The sequence below is a fragment of the Excalfactoria chinensis genome, chromosome 6 (assembly GCF_039878825.1).
Source record: "Excalfactoria chinensis isolate bCotChi1 chromosome 6, bCotChi1.hap2, whole genome shotgun sequence".
Classification (NCBI taxonomy): domain Eukaryota; kingdom Metazoa; phylum Chordata; class Aves; order Galliformes; family Phasianidae; genus Excalfactoria; species Excalfactoria chinensis.
The window spans coordinates 8,648,527-8,668,571 of record NC_092830.1 but is presented as its reverse complement, the minus strand read 5'-3'; the positions used below and the strand labels follow the sequence as shown (position 1 = coordinate 8,668,571).

Here is a 20,045-nt window from a genome sequence, read left to right as displayed (position 1 = left end):
TGCTATACAGACAAGGGAATAATTCATAGCTTTTTTCCTATTTAAGAACTAAGCAATATTCTCCACAAAGACATTAGATAGAAAACACAAAGTGAACTTAAGAAACGCATCTTCATATCTTCAAACAGTTTGCAATTGCTTTGCCACAGGATTTTGTGTCCAGTTCGTCTTATAGATGTTGAAAAAAAAAAAAACAAACCTATCATCTATACACAAAGGCTGCTAAACACAGAGCTACCTGTGGTTGAGGCAGGCACTCAACTGCAGCTTTCTGAAGGACAGAAGGATACCCAGTGAAATGTTCACCGTAAGCGCATCTTGTTTGATGCTTCCTAACCATTTTCTGCAGGCTGCTGTTAGACACTGGATACTGGGTTGGCTAAACTTTGGAACTTCATATAGACAGTCTTGTACTCTTACATATTAACCTTACATACTTGTAGTTCTTGATTTCAGTATTTTGAGTATTCCAGAGAGGCTAAAAGAAATCCACACCTACAAGAAATGACAAGTTAAAACTTAGGCCAAATACATGGCAAACATCACTGTAATGCTCAATTCAAGTTACAAGCTCACTGTACATCAGCACTCAAATCCATCTCCAGTCAATATTGCACAGTGTGTGATAAGTTGAGGCAATAACACTAAAAGTAACTTTAACCATGGCTAAAAAGATAAGAGAAACACAATGGAGGTAAAAAACACATCATCTTCAGACCCTAACTTAAGAAATAAGAAAGCCCCATCACCTTCTAATAGCATTTGGACAAATCTTTTTCATCCTCTCCTAACTGTTTTCTAAGATAACATGTAAGCATCGGGGCATTCTCATTGCAGCATAAGCATCAGGCAAACAAAGCAATTCATGCTCATTTAGGAAAACTCTATCTTGATGCAGCTAGATAGCAGTTCAACACTACTAATAACAACAAACTAAAATTAAAGCAGCAGACAGAAAATTAAAGGCGTGGGAAGATGGAGCTGCAACAATGTAACATAAGCAGAGGAAAGTTAGCAGAGAAAGTTTCTGATTTCTCTCACATTGCACACCAGGCAACTAAGAGCTCATCAGGCTCCAGTTTACAGCTGGGGACAGCTGAAATTGTGAGACTGCAGGAAGAATAAAGGCCATTCTGGTGTATATTTATGTTTAATAAATGGTGAAAATTACTGGACTCTGGGTTCACATTACAAAGTACAAAGAAAACCATGAACTCTTCTTTGCGAAGAGGTTACTGGTAGATCACAGTTCCTTTGAAGTACAGTTCTCTACAGCAATATGGCAACACATTAAGAAATTGCCACCAAACCAGCATCATATATCTACCAGGAAATATCAGTGAAGAACCAGAAAATGCACCATGAATTCCATGATGGGCATGAACAGAGACCTACATTCCAATCAGTAGTTATGTTTTTATTTTTTTATTATATATATTTATTATATATAAACTATTTTATTATAATTTGGCATTACACAAAACCTGGTTGCCCCCTGTTACAGTTAGTACAAAAAGCACGCACCAACCGCTTAGTGCTCAAGAATTAACAGAATGAGCATTCAGAGGAACACTCCTAATTGGCCTTTTCTGCCCTCAAGACCCACTGAACGAGGGGACCACAGCTCGGCTCCTCACCCTCTTCCCTGTAACATTCTTTCCTTTAAAAACAAATGAAAGTCCTGTAATTTGAACGGCATAGATGGTAGATGTATCTGATGGTAGATGCCTATAGAAGAGCACATCCTTTTATCAGGCAAATAATGGCACTCCCCAGAGGGCTCCTACATCTTCAGCTATTTGTGATTCCAGTTCTGGTAAAGGTGGTTTCTCTATAGTTAACAGTCTTCAATAGGTTTATCTTCCACGAATTTGTCAATCTTTCCAGCAGTGAATGCAATACCTCAAAAGCTGTATCATCCTGGCACAGTACATTTCATAGATCAAGAGGTTAAGCAAGATTTACTTCTGATCTGACCCAGTCACAGCTTGCAAACACTCAAACAGAACAGGAGCTGCCATAGCATGGGAATCAAGTGTTGTTTCTGCATTTAGAACAAAGTAAGAACATATAAGTAAAGAAATTTGTAGTTATAAGGTAGAAGTCATAGGTACAAAGGCTGCAGCTCCTGTCTGTCCAGCTGTCTGAAATCAAACTACCGATTTTTGGTGCTGGACAAATAAGGCCTGAGTAATAAAGGATCTAAAGAGGCAAAGTTAAAATAATTAACAGTATATAGATATAAACTAGCAACAACATGAGTTTTAATATTTTCTAGTACACACTGTACAAATATACAAGTAGTGACATAGCTAAGGATGTGCCTGAAGAGATATCGATAAGGAGGACGGCGACTGACTGGCACAAGATAGCACGTGAATTAACAAGTTTCAGAATGAAATTAACAAATGCAAACCTCGGGTAAAACTGTAAAATTATACTACCAGCAGCATTTTAAAACCAGCAAGTGAAATAGCTCGGACCTAGGTTCAGGTGCCAAGTTGGTATTCATTTATGCTGACCTCACTTCACATGTATTTAATATCAACATACTCACTTGTGACCCATAGACCTGACCCTGGCAAGACCAATCCCTTCTAGAAAGGCATCTAGTTGCCTGCTGGTAATCTGTGGAGAATGCACTACAGTAGTCCTTCACTGCCTGCTCATATTCTTCAGTGGGGAAAACAGTTTCAGTGCTGTCAGTACTCTGCTTGGTAATGCGCTGTCACTCCTCTTCCACACAGAGCAAATAAACAGTTCAGCCAAAATTATTTCATTACAACCTCCATGTCTTAGAGAAAGCCCAAGGCCGGTGAAGTTTTCACTGCAGGTTGCAGTAGCTCCTGACTGTCCCCAGGGAAAAGAGAGAAGCTGCACAACTCTACAGTGGTGGTCCGAGCTCCTGCTAAGCCACTATGTGTCAACATTACTGTTTTCCACAGACTTACATCTACGTAAGCAAACTTTTCAAACACACATGTAGGAAACACTGGGGTAATAACAATTACTCTACAAGACTGCATTCATCAAAAGTGCCAAACCAGAAATAACGCATCCAAATCCCTTTGGTTTGAAAACACTTCTCATCTCACAAACTGTGGTGTTAACATGTGACCACAAATAACACACAAATAATCACATGGCTAAACACGCCAAACAGCTCAAAAGCCCCTATAAGGGCTGAATTTGCTTCTTAAGCTGAGTTGAATCCTGTACAGCTTACTTGGCAAGAGAAATAAGAGTAGCAACAATGTATTTAAAAAGTACCACACTGAAGTATTGCTAGCCTTAGTGTTCTTCCAGACCTTGCCTGGAGTCATCCATTCTCACAGCGCACAAAGGGCTAGTATACGCCTAGTATGACTTAACCTGCTTTGCTGCCTTGAAGCACAAAGAGAAGGAGAAAAGGGACATACGTTGAGATTCCTGCACTGAGGAACTTGAAATTCTCTGGGGGAAAAGGCCTCCTGTTTGTCCAGCTGCAACAATGTAACATAAGCAGAGGAAAGTTAACAGAGAAAGTTTCTGATTTCTCTCACATTGCACACCAGGCAACTAAGAGCTCATCAGGCTCCAGTTTACAGCTGGGGACAGCTGGAAGTGTGAGACTGCAGGAAGAATAAAGGCCATTCTGGTGTATTTTTTCTTTAATAAATGGTGAAAATTACTGGACTCTGGGTTCACATTACAAAGTACAAAGAAAACAATGAACACTTCTTTGAGAAGAGGTTATATGTAGATTACAGCTCCTTTGAAGTACAATTCTCTACAACAATATGGCAACGCATTAAGAAATCGCCACCAAACCAGCATCATACATCTACCAGGAAATATCAATGAAGAACCAGAAAACGCACCATGAATTCCATGATGGGCATGTACAGAGACCTACAGTCCAATCAGTAGTTGTGTTTTTATTTTTTTATTATATATATTTATTATATATAAACTATTTTATTATAATTTGGCATTACACAAAACCTGGCTGCTAACCCCCTGTTAGTTACAGTTAGTACAAAAATCACACACCAACCGCTTAGTTCTCAAGAATTAACAGAACGAGCATTCAACAGAGGAACACTCCTAATTGGCCTTTTCTGCCCTCAAGACCCACTGAACGAGGGGACCACAGCTCGGCTCCTCACCCTCTTCCCTGTAACATTCTTTCCTTTAAAGACAAATGAAAGTCCTGTAATTTGAACGGCAGCTGATGGTAGATGCCTGCAGAAGAGCACACCCTTTTATCAGGCAAATAATGGCACTCCCCAGAGGGCTCCTACATCTTCAGCTATGTGCGATTCCAGTTCTGGTAAAGGTGGTTTCTCTATAGTTAACGGTCTTCAGTAGGTTTATCTTCCACGAATTTGTCACTCTTTCCAGCAGTGAATGCAATACCTCAAAAGCTGTATCATCCTGGCACAGTACATTTCATAGATCAAGAGGTTAAGCAAGATTGACTTCTGATCTGACCCAGTCACAGCTTGCAAACACTCAGAAACAGAACAGGAGCTGCCATAGTGTGGGAATCAAAAGTTGTTTCTGCATTTAGAACAAATTAAGAACATATAAGTAAAGAAATTTGTAGTTATTAGGTAGAAGTCATAGGTACAAAGGCCGCAGCTCCTGTCTGTCCAGCTGTCTGAAATAAAACTACCAATTTTTGGTGCTGGACAAATAAGACCTGAGTAATAAAGGATCTAAAGAGGCGAAGTTAAAATAATTAACAGTATATAGATATAAACTAGCAACAACATGTGTTTTAATGCTTTCTAGTACACACTGTAAAAATATACAAGTCACGACATATCTAAGGATGTGCCTGAAGAGATATCGGTAAGGACTGGAATCACCCCCCAGGCTCTTTGTTCAGCAAAGGTCTTCGGGACAGAATGGAAGAAGATTTGAAGGGAATCAACATATCAATACCATAAGAGTACCGAAACATCTTGGAAACAGAAGCAGTAGGATGGTGACTGACTGGCACAAGATAGCACATGAATTAACAGCTTCCAGGATGAAATTAGCAAATGCAAGCCTCAGGTAAAATTGTAAAATTATACTACCAGCAGCATTTTAAAAACAGCAAGTGAAATAGCTCAGATCTGGGTTCAGGTGCCAAGTTGGTATTCATTTATGCTGACCTCACTTCACATGTATTTAATATCAACATACTCACTTGTGACCCATAGACCTGACCTCGGCAAGACCAATCCCTCCTAGAAAGGCATCTAGTAGCCTGTTGGTAATCTGTGAAGAGAATGCACTACAGTAGTCCTTCACTGCCAGCTCCCATTCTTCAATGGGAAAAACTGTTTCAGTGCTGTCGGTATTCTGCTTGGTAATGCGCTATCACTCCTCTTCCACACAGAGCAAATAAACAGTTCATCCAAAATTAATTCATTGCAACCTCCATGTCTTAAAGAAAGCCCAAGGCTGGTGATGTTTTCACTTCAGGTTGCAGTATCTCCAGGCTGTCCCAGGGAAAAAGAGAGAAGCAGCACAACTCTACAGTGGTGCGGGCAACTATACACTGGTGTAATAACACTTGCTCCATAAGACTGCACTCATCAAAAGTGCCGAACCAGAAATAACCCATCCAAATACCTTTGGTTTGAAAGCACATTTCATCTAACAGACAGATGTTAACATGTGACCGTAAATAACACATACAAATAAACACATGGATAAACACCTAACAGTTCTAAAGATCTCATAGGACTGAACTTGCTTCATAAGGTGTGGAATCCTGTACAGCTTACTTGGCAAGAGAAATAAGAGTAGCAACAATGTATTTAAAAAGTACCACACTGAAGTATTGCTAGCCTTAGTGTTCTTCCAGACCTTGCCTGGAGTCATCTGTTCTCACAGCGCACAAAGGGCTAGTATACGCCTAGCCTGACTTAACCTGCTTTGCTGCCTTGAAGCACAAGGAGAAGGAGAAAAGGGACATACGTTGAGATTCCTGCACTGAGGAACTTGAAATTCTCTGGGGGAAAGGCCTCCCGTTTGTCCAGCTGCATATACTAGAATGTAGTGGAAAAGATTGAATGCAGGAGTGGAGTACATTAGAGAGCAGAAGGCTTTGGGGGAGTTTATAAAGGACTAGAAGACAAGCACAAGAAGCATTTTGTCTGTCATGGGGTAAAGAGATGCAGGAGGAGAGGTTCTGGGAGTTACTCACCGGGAAAGGAGGAGCTGTAGCACAAAGTTGGATAGGTTGTCAACTATGTTGCTGAGGCAGAAGGGGGATGGACAGTAGAAAGTGAGGAGCTAGATGCTCTGTACTGGAATGAGCTGCAAATTGGGACATACACTGAGGGGCATTCAGCTAAGAGACAATGAAAAGTAGAGTGAAAACCCTGCAGGGTGTGCAGGACTTTGAAGTAGGCTTAAATTCAAAACAATTCTAGCCAAGGATACCCTAATTAAGGATTTAGGTACTTAAGCACATATTCGAGAATTTTCCCCTGATCACCCTACCCACACATCAAGTCTTCCTACTCCTATTGCCAGAGATGCACTAATTATGGCTCACGTAATCCAGTCCATCAATTGGAGCATAAAAGACATTACATTCTCTATAGCTATTGGGAACAAAGGAAATACCCTGGTGTATTTCTGGATCCCAAAAATCCATGTGAGAGTCGAGCCTCAATCACAGAAAAACTAAGAGGGTACCAGGAAAACAGACAAAATGAATAAAATTCCTTAAGACAGTGAAACTCAAAAACACTGTCTCAAAACCATTGTGAACTGAGAAGTCAGATGCTGCAGTGTTCGAGTTAACACTAATCACAACAGTTTGCAGTCTACTTGCTTTTACATGTTCACAACCTAATTGTAAAGGAGGCCAAAGGCCCTGCTTGGCTATGGAGCATACCAACTAAGCAGAAATCTAGTGACACACACAAAAATCATAACAAATCTCACAGTTCATTTTCAGCCCTTAAGTAACCAGCTCTGCTGCTTTCATTAGGAAAACACAGAATTAAGTAGGAGTTTCGCATGCAGGCTCACATGCCTCAGTAAGGCTATATCAAACAGCACCTGAATTCGAGTGGACAGGAACTGTGATAGGTAAGGGTTCAGTTTGTTAGATCGAAACTCAATGGTGCTTTCTCAGGTGTCCTGGAATGTAAACAGTGTTGTAAAATATAAATTGTGTTATAAACAAGGGAAACTAAGAAGCTGCATGCACTGCAAAATACACATTGCCAGGGCACATAAGCTGCTAGAAAATAACCAGAGAATAACAGAAAAGATTGCTGAATTTCACCCCCACGATCATCAGGAGACAAGAAAGTGCACCCCCACACACAACAACATAGGACCCCAGCAATAACCTGTGCAGCCACAAGAATGACTGGAAGGTATGCAATAGATAAGAACTGTGTAACTGCAGAACTGATCCTTTGTTCAAGTTGCGACCTTGGCACCTTGGTGGAGTGTAGACTGCCCTCAGCACCCAGCACTGTTTTGCTCATTGCACCACCTTGCTTAATTGAATCAATCTATCCCTTTATGTATCACACTAGACTTTGTCTAGCTTTGTCATGGGAATCTGTAACAGGGACATTATACTAGACCTTAAGGAGCAGTAGGTAAAGCATCTACTGAAGACACTGGGCAAAGAAGAGGAGGCCAGGAAGAAAACAAGCCTCAAGAGCAGCCTATAAGGGAAATTGCAGTGCCAGCCTTGAAGCTTAACAGGTTCCGTGCTACTCAGTTACATGCGCTGGGAGCCATCAGAGGTAAGCGGAAATAACTGACAGCCACCACAATACTCTTCCTACACTATCAAAACAGCACAGCAACATTGACAGCTAAATCCCATAAACAAGCGATTGCAATTATAAGAAAGCATAGGGCTTGCCTGTGGAAGCCAAGAGATCATCTTGCCAGCATGGGAAAACAACAGAGACAATACAACTGTGTATATTGCTGATGCCCGTTCTGTTCAAAATTTCCAGCAAGCTGAAAGGCAAGGTATCTAAAACAGGAGAGAGAAATATAAAGCCACAGTGGATCCTATTAAACACATTTAAAGCAACACAGGCCCATAGACTGCTCAGACATCGTAAATCCCCCTGCCACAGGTAAGGAAGGAAGGCAGCAGTCCCTTGGCTTTCTGCCTTCACCTGTGTTGCCACTACACTGTAGGCTGCCCACCCTACACGATTGACCTCTTAACCTCCTGGTTGAAAAACATCCACTCTTCCTTAGGGGTGAATTTTGAACCTACAGCGTGCCCCACAGTTGCTTTCCCAAATGCAATACGGTGAGTAAGGCTAACAGCAACGCATTTACAACAGGAGACTTTCTGCTTCTGGTGTTCAAGGGAGATTTGACTACAGTAATTGTTCTGCTCCCTGTATTTAAAGAGGCTGCATTGCATACCATGGAATTTTATTTAACCAAGTGGAGAACAACAACATGACTAACCTAGAGATGGATTTAATAACTAACAAAATAGACTTGAAAAAAGGGCAATTAAAGGTCTCTAAAGTTCCCACAGGTGTGGATGAACATTAAGAATACTCGTGGAATCACTAAATCATTTGGGTTGAAAGGAACATTTAGAAGATCACCTAGTTGCAATTGCCCTGCTGTCAGCAGGGACACCTCCCTCTAGACAAAGTTGCTTCATGCCTCATCCAGCCTGGCTTTGAATGCTTGGGAAGGGGGGGAGGGATTCATAACCTCAATGGGCAACACGTTCCAGCATCTCACCGCCCTCACAGTAAAAAATTTCGTTCCGATTTCTAGTACAAATCTACCCTTTTCCAGTTTAAAGCTATTTTCTTCCATCCTGCTACTGCACACCCTTAAAGAAGTCCCTCCCCCATAGCCTTCAGCACATCAGCAAGCACAGGTAAGTCCTAATCAAAAACAGTTAGCGCTGCAGGCGAGATGAGGGAAGAAAAGCAGTATGTGATGCAAAGTGGAAAAGTATAAGTCCTAATGATGCTTTCCTGGACGTTCCAGAGCAAACCTTCAACAAAACAGCTCTGACAGTGTTCATCCATACCTCAGCACCTCTGGAAGTAACTAAGGACATACATGCATTCTTTGTTTTTATTTTATATATACAGGCAGCAGCTTCCAAAGTTTAATCAAGGCAAAAAGTTGATTAACTGCCTTCAGCTGAAGCCTGCCAGCAAAGAGCCCTTTACCTATGCACTGAGCATTTGCTGTGTGCTGTTTTAGCCTTTGAACATTTCTGTGGCACCCCATCCCAAAAGCTCACCACTCACCTCAGCAGCTGGCTGGAAGATTAGCTCTACAGCTCACATCAGAAAGGACCACTTTTACAGATAAATGAGGAAGAAACTGAGGAATTCTGACTGTGCATGTGGAAAAGGGGCCAGAACAGAAAGAAGTACAGAAATCTCTTTTGCTTTGTAAGAAGACAAGCATTTCTAGGTATACATATGCAAAATGAAGCTGAAGTACTAAGAAATACCTTCAGACCAAACACAACACAACCTGTGTAAAAGAAGCCTTCAATATAAGTAGTAGTACTACAAACGTGTCTCATCCATTCCTTTCAGCAAGCAAATCTCTCTAGTCACTTAATGGCAGTCACCAGTTAACCGAGTTTGGGGAGAAACTTAGTAGGAATAGGCAGGACTTGGGAGGAGTTTGATAGAATGGGGGCAAGGCGTTGGCTTATCCATAGCACATTTCAAAGGAAAAAGCTCCTGGAATTGCAGATCTGAAACCTTCAGATAAGAAACTGGACCAATCACCATAAAAGAAAGCTCGTTCAAACTGACTTGACTATACATTGTGCATGTCCAAGAAGGAGTGAAAAGCAAGAAAACATTCAAGGTATTAGTTAGCATAGGACAACCCACTGTGTAGAATGGTTTAGCAATACCTACTTTGGGTAATCATGAGTGTGCATTTTGCATGGTATAAATATCACTGCTTGAGGGACACTAGTTACACAGCTGTGGTAGTGTAGGGGAAACTCCACATCGTTCAGGTGCATATACCTTAAATGAACTACCTTCCATTCTGACTCTTGTTAGTCAGAGTGTTGTTCTGCAGGTCAACTGCACTGTTCCAGCAACAGGTTAAGACACTAAGGAGAAAGCTTTTTAGTCTGTCTTTTAAACCTCCTAGAAGCAAAAGCTACTCATTCCCTATATGCTGGGATCTACTTGCTTCCTACATGTGCACAACACACCTGCCAGATTTAATAACCTCAACAGCCTGCATATCCCATAGAGCAGAGAGAAGACAGGATAAACATGATGAAGTCAGCATGTCAAGGTGTAGCTATGGCCACATTCATTGAAATGTCGTGTTGCTCTTGAAAATAAAATTAACACCATTAGTTAAATAACACTCAAAAGGATTTCAGAAATGCGAACCCGTACCTGCCTTCAGTGACACTGCAGAACTGGCTTCCTCTTCCATCAGCTAACAAACCTGAGGACTCGAGCTGATTCCTTGTCAAAACATCCTGATCAACAATTACACTTCTGGCCAAGCAACACGTGCCTGTACCCAAAAAGAACATAATATTAACTGACAAATTAGTTAAGAACACCCCTCCCCAGAAGGAATTATGTCCTTTTCTAAAAGAAATCAAAGACTAGTTAATAAAAGAAGGAAATTCTCACTTAGCACTTAAACCCTCCCAGGCACAGCTGTTGCTGCAGAGTTTCTGCAACAGCTGTGTTTGCCTCTTACTACTAATCCCTTCACTTCCCCTGGAGGCACCCATATCACCTGGGAGCGGTTACTGTGGAAACCACAGACAGTTGGTTTTCCCTCAGAGAAAGTGTTACTAAGAGGGAAGTGAGGAGGAAGGAGGGTATTCAGGTGATGTTATTGAACAGTGCAGCGATCAAAACTACATACTAAAGCTGAGAGGATTTGAATCAATTTATTTTTCCAGCAACAGGAATTTCAGTACATCTCCTCTGCTCAAAACAGAGATAACAGCCTCGGTGCCGCTCACTCCGCATTAGATAACGGTGCCACATAAAACCTCAAGTGTCGGAAAGAAGCTATGGGAGTCAGTGAGGCAAGGTGTGCAACAGAGCAAAACCAGAAAAGGCAAAATGCTGTCTACACAGCTTTGCCCTCAGCTCAAAGGAAACAAACCTATCCGCAACCATGGCAGGGCAAGCGAACATATCGGAGCCTATCTAGGAGACAGGAAGATGAGGGCCCCAATACTGTGGCTGTGTGGGCTGGCATGGCCTCCCCTTCTTAGTCAGCAACTGAACAAGCTGAACAAGGTGATCCTTTACTCAGCCCCAGTAAGACCTCAGCTGCAGAACTGTGTCCAGTTCTGGGCTCCCTAGTACCAAAAAAGACAGGGACCTCTTGGAAAAAATCCAGCAGAGGGCCACAAAGATAGTGAAGGGACTGGAGCATCTCCCCTATGAAGAAAGGCTAAGAAAACAGTCTGTTTAGCCTTGAGAAAAGACAACTGAGAGGGGATCTAATTCAGGTATATAAATATCTGAGGTGTGGGGGCAATAGCAGCAAGGCCAGTCTCTCTTCAGAGGTATGTGGAGACATGACAAGGGGAAGTGGACATACTATGGAACATAGGAAGATCCACACAAATGTGCGCAAGAACTTCCTTACTGTGATTGTGACGGTGCACTGGAACAGGCTGCCCAATGGGGTTATTCAAGTCCCACTTGGACTCCTACCTGTGCAACCTGGTCCCTTCCAACCCCTACAGTTCTGTGATTCTGTGAAGTACATGGCTGGGAAAGACACAAAGCAGTGGTCACAGTAATAGATGGTTAGTGAGCCCTGTGAAACAGGCTGGCACTGTGCCTCCCTGCCAGCCACACCTGTGAGTAGGCTCTTAACAGGCAAGAAAAGTTACAAGTAGTTAAACATCAGAACAAGCCATTTACACAAAAATGAGCAACTTCAGATGGAAGAAAATTGCTGGGCAAGTGCTGAGGTTTAACCTCACAGGTGGGAATGCACCACACAGTCACTAACTACAGTGGCATGGGGAGAGAATGGGGGGGGAAATTATATAACACCACATAGGTTGATATAAGCCTATTTACTAAAATAGAGAAAAGGATATGAATTACAAGCTTATATACATAAATGGATATAAACAACTGGTGATGCACAAGTAATTGCTCACCACCTCCTGACCAATGCTCCAGCTAAACCCAGAGCAGAAGACAGATGAACACCCACCCCCCGTAGGTCAGATTCAGGCCACTCTCCTAACTCTGCTACCTCCCGGCTCCTTGCACACTTTGCTGTGAACAGCCTCAACTCTGTACAACACTGCTTTACAACACCTTCAATAATAATAAAAAATATTATTATTAATTTATAAAATGATATCATAGTTATCAACTAGAGAAAAAATTAAACCAATATGCCACGCACTCTGAATAAAGCAATTGCAGCCCAGTTGAAACAAAGACAGTAAACTGAGGACAGCTCTACCTTGGAGGTGATAGCTGTGACTCAGAAGATAGCTCTATTCAGACCTGTCGATCACAACTTCTATTAACATAACATGCATTAAAACAAGGGCACAGATTTCTCTCTTGACATACTCAAAAGACAAACAAGACAAAGAAGCCTGTCTACAGACTATTTCCCAACAGCTTACCTAAGATCCTCATGCACTGCACAAAGGGGAACTGACCATTGATGGGCCACAGAGGCAGGAAGCATTTCTCTAAACCACACAGCCTTCACAATCCTGCCTCGTGGACAAGAACAAATCACGCTACCTGAAGGCAGAAGTCGATTGGCATATCACTTCCCCAAGCAGCTAATGGAAAATCAAGTTCAGGGGGTCACAGAAAAAGCAGCAGCTGTCTCAAGTGGCTGGAACATTCTCTAAGCCCAGGCCCCCGCAAAAGATTTATCTACCTGGGAGCTCTCACGTGCTATCCAGAGAACCAAGATTACAAAGACAACAACCACAGCACATTACAAACTACCTCTTTATTTTTAAAATGAAAACTAAATGAGAGTTTTTCATCCTCTTCTGAATAAATCCTATATCCAAACAGCAAAATAATTATACACTGTCTTACTGAAGCACCTGTGTAGTGTCATAGGTAAGACAGCACACTCAGAAGAAAAACAACTAAATAGAAAGAAACTGTGATCAGGTTCTAAAGAGTTAAGCTGACGCCTACATTCATGCAGTAGAGGCATTTTCCTACATAAAACCTTGAACTTCAAATAGCATATAATACAGAGACAGCACGATGGATAACTTGAGACATTAATACCACAACAGGAGATGATAAAGAAATGAAGCTAAAATTTAATAAAAACATAAAAAAAGAAACATAACAGGCTCTCATGCCGTATCAGTTGTCACAGCATGAATCATCAGCTTAAGCACAGCGTTAGAGGACATGCTTACATGACTTTTAGAACATGACATTTAGAACAAGTTAATAAACATTTGGTCAGCTCAGCATGAAGTCAGATTCATCTCCACTCACCTGTACTCCTTTAGTCAATGAAACAGTCACTCCCATATAGAGATGTCCAGTACAGTCAATGAACCGAGTCCTTCACAGAAAGCAACTTCTTGTGGATGTACCCAGACGGTTAGTAATTATGGACAACTGCATTGCACTCAAAGGGAAAAACACCAGTCTTAAACTGATCAGTTATGATGCAACTACACCTAGTTCACATCTCACACCAAAACCCTTGGAATCAGCTCCACGTTTCCTCTAGCACTTCCTGTCTGTGGGACCATAGCAGCATTCAATACCCAAATAAGTCAGTACCCATCAGAGCTGGTATTGATTTTAGATCCTGATTCACAATGTGTAGTTTTTATCTAGGCCAATTTAGTAGTGATGGACAGTACTACTTTAAATAGATAACCATACATTACAGAAACTTATTTTCTAGGGAGAAGGTGTCATGCAAAATTAACTCTCCTCGTTAGAAGAGTCAGCACCCTGCAAAGAAAGCACTGGCATTCAGGGAATGCATTTTGGCACATGGAGTTTTGTAACGCTTCACCAATTTATGATGAAACCAAGGCAAAAATCACACTCAATGATTTTTCATGTTCACTAATTATCCCCGTGTACTCAATTAAAAATAAAAAAAGTAATTTCTTAGATATCTCTGAAAATAATGATCCATAATCCAACCTAAATACCCAACACATCTCTCTTGATACTCCTTAATCTCTTAGCTTTTGTTCCCTCAAAAACATGCATTCCATTTGAAAAGAATTAATGCCACCTGCTTAATGCACATTTTCATGCTTTTATTATACACCAAAAATACCCGGAAAACAACATGACGACCCAAGTAAACATCTTAAAGGGACCTAAAAGGAAAAAGTCTCACAGTATATTCTGGAAAAAAAACGAAGGGTTTGTGGAATAAATGCCATTTAGGAAGTTTAAAGATGACAGAAACCAGCTCATTTTCAACAACATATGCACCAGTGAAAGGAACCTAAAACTGCAGAAACACCTTGAATCAGCCAAATAAACCCTCCCACACAAAACAAGACTATTAGCGAAACAAGAACCACAAAACATCCCTACTCAGACATCAGAGCTGGTTGAAGTAGGCCTGCTACAAGCATACACCTCAAAAAGCAAAGGAGAGAGGGATTACACATTGCTTCAGGCTATTGCAAAGCCAGGCAGATGAAAGGGCTCACCATGCCGTAGAATAGGGAACAAGTGAGCCACATAACGGCTAAAACCCTCCTCCGAAGCTTCATACCCGCTCAATTAGAGTGTGCCAGCAAAAATAAAAATGTACCTGGTGTACAGCTCGGTTCTACATCCACCCACATCAGCTGGGACTTCCTGTAACTTCTTTCTAAAGGTCTCTGGATGAGCCGCCAAAAGACTAAAATCCATCAGACTCTGTATCCTTTCTTTCACTGTGACAACAGAACAAGATAAAATGCAACTCAATCAGATCATTCACAACACGTAGTATATGAAAGCATACGTACATAAAGCAGTTCCAGCAAACACTGACATTTTAAAGTACCTAAGACAGAAATGAGCTCCTTCACAGTAACAGCAGAACACGCTCACGGAGGAGCCCGCATAAACATCCCTACCCTTGTTTTACCTCTGAAGAGATCCTGTATTTTCAGACTGCCATTCCTTTTCACCTCCAAAAGGTGACGCTGTATCGTAGGTTCCTAGTTCTGCTCTTCACAGAGGCTGCCCTACAGCAGAAATTAACAGCCCGCATAATTCAATAACTTGCAGGACTGCACTGCAGACAGCACTGCAAAATGGGTTGCTCTTACTGAAGTGAGAATACATTCTGTGTTTTAAGCAGACCACTTCCTAGATATAGCTTCAAAGCCAGTAATGTCAGCTAAAATGAGAGTAAGTGAACTCTCACTTGAAGACAAACTGCTGGAAGCTACTGAGATAACATTACTCTGGAATAACCATCTGGATCAACAAAAGTCCAGCAAATAATCTTCACAGATCATTATCTCTGCAGAAATTGAACCCTCAAAGCTAACTACTTCGTTAACTATGACACAACATTAAGAATCCACCAACTGGAAGTTCTTAACACCTCTCCTTTCCCTCATACACCTGATATCAGAAGCTTCAAATCTCAACAGTATGTGAGCTGCCAGCTGGTCTTTAAAAAGGTAAAAATAAATCCCAAACAAAAGCTAGTTAGTAACTGCAGTAGGAAAAATAAACCCCTGTACTGCCATTAATATACACAGTCCTACAAAGAAGGTAAAAAAATACTTGTGCTGAAACAGCTGGAAACCCAAGGTACAAATTAGACAGGCAAGACAAATAAGTCAAAACTTTCTCCACATTTGCCAATTAAAACAGCCCTGCTCCAACTGAACCAAAGAAGTCAGTCTTTGTTCTCATGAGTAGTCTCAAGCAAAAATAAATGTTTCTGTTTCAGACAAAGCCTAGTAGATAAATAAGTCCCAAGCTGCAAAGCTTCATCAGTAGCATTCCTGCCATCACACCCCAGGCCCAGCAACTTGAGGCAGAGCTAGCTACTTGATTTCAACCCCCTTAGCATAGTCAGTGGAACTCATAACTGAAAATATTGCACCCATCCATTCTTGGAGACTCCAGCAGCTCAGCTGCCTCCCAAATTGATCCGCAAGAAGAATGATAAACAGCCAAAAGAGCATTAAAGGAAGGTTGTGATACTCTCCCATAGTTAATTTGAGATTCCCAACCCAAAACACAACTCATTTAGGCTGGCTCCATTCTCCTCTCATTATAGGAATAGAACCAAGCAGCAATACACCCTCGAAGCAACGGAGGACAATGTTATCCCAGCCTGTACCAGGAGGTGGGTTACCACCACCTCAAAGGAGGACATCCAGCAGCATGAAGTGTACCATGTTTAGACAAACTAAAGTGCAGGAATTCCCCTATGAACATTAAGAAAAATTCTTTACTGTTCCCTCACCGAGAATGGCCAGCAAAATTTACACAGAGACATTGCAGAGTCTGCCTACTTGTAGATATTCAGAGCTGTTTAGATACAGTCCTGAGCCACCTGCCCTTTGTAGCCCTACCTAGGCACAAATGCTGGAGAAGACGCCATCCTAAAGGTCCCTTACAATCTCAGCCATTCCGTGACTCCAGTCTCTACCCTAATAGGTCGAACTTGCAATTAACTTCCACATAACTGACTCCTTTCTCACACATAACATCCAACCTTTCATGCAGAAAAGCCTAATTCTTACTTCCAGAGCTCCTCCTGAGCCCAGATAACATATCAATATTACCTCCGAGCACAATTTAACCACCATTAAGGACAGCCTTTGCTATTCAAATAAGAGCTATTAAATCCTGCATGTCATATTTCCTCAACAGTACAAGTTGAGTATTTGACACATCAAGAAACAAAACATCAATCCCATTAAAGCATGCAGACTACTCAAAACAACTGAGAATAGTTAGCAAACTACATAACAAATATAAGAGACAACAACAAAAAGGAGAAGGAGAGTAACAATGCCTATAGAAAGGCCAAAAGTTAAATAGGCGCACACAGATCCTTTCTTTACTGCTACACCTCCCACTACATTTTCACCTGTGAACTCCCACCTTCAAATTTAACTAGTTAAGTTCCCTACATTGAAATCTCAACTTACGAGTTATACAACAAGCAACCACTTTACAGTGGACCATTCCTAAGCAACCTGAGCAGTCAAAGCTGGTCTAAAAGAAAAAGATGGCCACACCCTACCAGCTGTGCAACTAAGTGAATCATTAAGAAATCTGAATAGAAACATCACTGAAGAACAACTACAAAAAGCTAAAAATTAAGATAGGCCCCTAGAGCTTGTTCAGCCTTCATGTTTTTCAGACACTCCTCTTGTTCCTTCCCTCAACCTTAGACAGGGTAGATTTGTGTCAAAAGACACACCGGATGCAGCATTACCCAAACACCTCCTCCTTGTTCAATTTGTAAGCACTCTCACTAACCTCATGGATTTCCTAGCAAATACAAAACCCATCTGCTTCTCAAAATCTTCCCTTGTTTTGCATAACAATCACTTGCTTGATCTTTACAGTTGCTCTTAGTAACCTCAACTGTTACCTGCTAATTTATGAAACCTATGAGCTGAGCAGGCTGCCAAAACATTTACATTATATGTCAAGTAATAACCTCCAAAACTCACAGTTCTGTACATTCGAGTAAAAAAATCATTTCCACTAGTACTAAAGAGCAACTGAACTAGACAATGACATTCACGAGTCACCTCTCAGACCCATCAAGCCAGGCTTTTTTCTCTAGAACAGGTAGCTTCACACTACCCTAAGCTGAAATAATGAATATAAAACAGAAATAAAAGTGTATCTGTAAGCCTGAGAAAATAAGGTAAACAGCAAAGAAGAAACTCTAGAGACAACTCTTATGTCCTAACTTACAAAACTTCACAGCTTTGGTCCATAATTCATACCTGCTTACTCCTGCTTCTCCTGCACCTTTGAGAAGATGTTCTCCTTCCCTTAAACATGGAAAAATAAAAGTAGACAAGCCTGCCTGTTTAAAGTGGCTCACCCAGGCACGGTAGCTCTCCACAACAACAGTACTACACAGCAGCAGGACTTCCTTTCCTAAGCAGCAGTTGTTGGAACACTAACAATGTTTCTCAACTCTGAAGTAACTGAAGGTATAAGTGACTGATTAGAAAAAAACATCCCAAACCACAGAAAACTAAAATTTACTTAAAGAAAAATACAGCTACAGGAACAAAATTAAGTAAATCCACCACTTACCTACAGAAAACCTCCCTTATTCAGGTACCTGTAACAAAAGGTACCCCCAACATCCCTTAAATGAGGACTGCAAAGGGGAGGATCCTGGCTCCACCCCTTCTTGTCAGCTGCATTGTGTGCACCTGAGCTCCCCCGAGTCAGCTCTAGCTTCCTACCTGATGCTGTCACCTGTTTAATCTCTGACCTACAATTCTGCTACCACATGAAATGAAAACCTGCTTTCAAAACATAACAAAAGGAAACATGCAGTGAGATCTCTAATGGGAAAGCATTATTTCATAGAATGACAGTTTATGGATTACGACAAATATGAAATACACGTGAAATGTAAAGGTTAAGCATAAAAGACTGGAATTGCTGCTATAAATCAAACACTTGTAGTGAAAACACAGTCCTCATAACATGTTATTACAGTGAAAAAAATAGCTAAAGCTTAATGTACACATGCACATACACTGATGTTTAGCAACAATAATGCAAAGATAGTACAAGAGAGGCACTGGTAAGTATCCAAAAGGTTAGCTGTGATAAATATCCCAAAGGTAATTTAAAGGAAAGACTCACCCAATAGAGGCCTTCTGTCGGCTGGAAACACTGAAGCAAGCAAACAGTAACAAGTATTTAACAGGTTATTAAATGGAAAGACTCACCCAAGAAAGGTCTTCAGTCTGCTGGAAACACTGTAACAAACAGTAATAAGTATCCAACAGGTAATTTAAAGGAAAGACTCACCCAATAGAAACCGTCAGTCTGATGGAAACACTGAAGCAAACTCCACCAAAGAACAACCTCAAAGGGATGCTGCTCCAGCCGTGGTCAGCCCTTAAATGAGGTCTAGAGGAGGTGGAGTCAGGCTCTACCCCTTGCGGGAGCACAGCTGAATTACCCTCACCTGTGCTCCCAGGGCTGACCTGAAGCTTGCCTCAGCTGATTAATCAGTGGTTCAGGCTGTGATTACATATACATATACATACATGCACAAATGCATATACTAATACATATGTATTTATTTAACATGCAACATGAGACTGAGCTCAGCTGTCAGGTTTTCAAAGGTACGTTAATGTAACTAGAGGATGGCAATATACAAGGGCTGCTTCAGAAGTTGTCCTGCAACATCAGAGACAGATGTCATCGGTACGACAGAAGAGTCTGAACCTTCCCACTGACATCCCGTTACACATTGCTGCTGTGTGACAGATGGCAGTAGAGGGTCAGTCTGACGGAATATGACCTGACGTGCAAGTGTGTACAAAGCAAACGTGTGTCACTGAATCCATGGTTTGAAATCATTTCTGCTTTCCCCATAATGACACACCCTGCTAGAGAATAGAATGTGTCCTCTCTTTTCCTATAGCCTCTCTGCAGACCTTGAAAATCTCTGCAAATCGCTCAGTAGTGCACACGAAGGACAACTGGCTACCGGAGTGAAAAATACACTTGGTCATACAGGCAGATGGGTCGTCAACAGGTTTTATTCGTGTGCATTTTTACTTTCTGCGTGTAGCTGAAATGCCAAGTCACGGCTTGAAGCAGTGATGGAGCATCAGGTGGGAAGGCAAGGGTAATGGAGTCAAAGGACTTTGTGTGGCAGGAGCCTGCAGGAGTTTTTCTCCCCTGGTCTGGCTCGAGCCCAGCATTCAGCCTGGGGGATGTCCTGGTGGGGAGCTCAGGACACACGAGCTGGTGAAAGCATGAGGGCTTCTGCTCTGCAGCACTGCCCACAGACAAAGCCCAGACCCCAGGGTGCAGCCTCAGCCCTCGGCCCAGAGGAATATGTGGGCAGTG

General features: G+C 41.7%; 1 long non-coding RNA gene across 3 annotated transcripts; it reads right to left on the bottom strand.

The window, feature by feature from the left end:
* Positions 1–227: 227 nt before the first annotated feature.
* Positions 228–19,050, bottom strand: LOC140254268 (uncharacterized). 3 transcript variants are annotated; one of them, XR_011904119.1, is made up of 5 exons: positions 18,990–19,050; positions 14,773–14,896; positions 13,476–13,611; positions 10,389–10,512; positions 228–495 (listed from the first exon to the last, which is right to left on the bottom strand). It is a non-coding gene; the product is annotated as an uncharacterized lncRNA (long non-coding RNA). The 3 variants fall into 3 exon arrangements; XR_011904120.1 differs by lacking the exon at positions 228–495 and adding an exon at positions 1,598–2,044; XR_011904118.1 differs by lacking the exon at positions 228–495 and adding an exon at positions 3,891–4,542.
* Positions 19,051–20,045: the final 995 nt, after the last annotated feature.